Genomic DNA, 2,050 nt, shown 5'->3' on the forward strand with positions numbered 1-2,050 from the left:
CACCACTTCCTCTGTGCTTCACTGTTGGTAGTACGCACGATGTCAGACAACATTCTCCAGGCATTCGGCACACCCAAACCTTTCCACTTGATTGCCACAGCGTATACGTGATTCACTATGCCAAACCACTTGTTTCCAGTCATCCATTGTTCAGTGGCGTTTCTCTTTACACCAACTCAAACGTCACTTGGCACTGATTATGGAAATATGTGGTTTATGAGCAGCTGGCCGATCATTATACCCAATCGGTTTAACTCGCTGCGCACAGAGATTTGCTAGCTAGATGGCTGCTCGCACTTCGGAACTCGCAAGTGATGTCTTCCCCTGATTTTATGTGATTTCTTACAACCGCCTTTCACAGTGCTCCACAGCCCTGTCCGTCAGTGACTGAGGCATGCTTGGTTTTGCTTACTCTGCTAAGCTCTCCTGACCGACCCATTCTGCTGTTACTGGTTCTCTATTGGTCACATGATACTCCCCGTCTCATTTCATACTGGGAGTCTTTCGCTCGTGGCACGTAGTGGTCAATTTTGGAATATATAGGGGTTTCCGGATACGTTGACGAAATGGTGTACAATCGCAGTACATACCCCGCGAGCCACTGTACAGGCATGGCGGAGGGTACTTTCTGTCATTGCTGCTCATTCTCTTTCACGTTCCCTTTAGAAACGGAGCGAGAGAAAATGCTTGTATAGCTTTGTAAGCGTTTTAATGTTCCTCGCGTCGTTCTTATGGTCCTTATCCGGTCCTCACACGGGACGTGAAAACTAATGCGGGCGAGAAGCTTGTTGGGTTTCGGGACGTCAAAACGTGGAATTCCATGTTCCGGAGCAGTTTCAAACTTGAAAAGAAAGGTGTAAGATTTTTTATTTATGGAGAGGAACTACGCCAGTAAAGTGTAAGATCGCATTTGCGTCACAATGACACGCCTTATTGGGTTACGCCGTTTACTACTGAAGTCCACTATTGGTGGTTCCTATGTTATAAGTTAAATTTCTGAATATACGTTGTTTCAAAGCATCGGCACGTTGAGGAACTCTCGGAAACGTGTCGTTTTTGGCACGATTTGCTATAATAAAATGAAGGAAAACGATATATTGGTTGCTAAAGGGTTTTTGTATTTGGTGCATTATGTATTAGAACTTGCTGATTGTGAAAATAGAATTTTCAGGATACCGGCACGGTGAAGATGTATCAAAAATGCGTCGTTTTTAGTATGATTTATTATAACTAAACGTCATTTAATGGCACATCAGTGGTTAAAACCTTGAGGATATTGTAAAACCAAAGACATAGACTCATTACCCATCTGTGAATATACGTAATGTAATTGTAGTCGATAGTGGCGTGAGCTGAGATATGAACGGGTGCAAGTTCGACTATATTTTTTTCGTATTAGTATTTTATAAAAGATTTTATAAATTTAACAGAAGTACTTTCCGTAATACCCGACACCGAGTATAGATAACAGCTCCCTTCATTGAGGAGCGAGTTCGTTCAATCATAAACGTGCCCCAGAGAATGGACCACTTAATTACAAGATTGCTATCTACAGTACTGGCTGATTCGCTGGCAGTTCAGTATTTCCTTATTTATTCATTCAATAATCTTTTCAGGTTGTCCGATTCACACACACACACACACGCACACATACACACAAACAAACAAACAAACAAACAACCAAACACACGCGCGCGCGCAAGTAGTGAGTTAGTGGACTTTCAGAAACATTGGGTCCATTGTACTTCTTATGTAAACAAACTGACCGCTTAGCTTGGCGTCCTTACGGAAACATATAGCACTAAAGTAAGACCCGTCATTGTTCATTTATGGCCTGAATGTAAACAAACTGCACATTTATGCTCGTCGTTATGTTTCTACAAGTCCAATTTATGACCAAATCTATTTAGCCTAATCTTAACAAACACAATTTATGACCCAAAAACTGGCTGCCTCCCGCCACCCAACTACTCTAGGCCATTTGGACGTTATCCTATTGGCGGGATTTTATCATCACCACCAGTGCCCTCGCCACCTCACCTCTCACCCT

Source organism: Schistocerca americana, chromosome 1 (genome assembly GCF_021461395.2).
Source record: "Schistocerca americana isolate TAMUIC-IGC-003095 chromosome 1, iqSchAmer2.1, whole genome shotgun sequence".
Taxonomy (NCBI): Eukaryota; Metazoa; Arthropoda; class Insecta; order Orthoptera; family Acrididae; genus Schistocerca; species Schistocerca americana.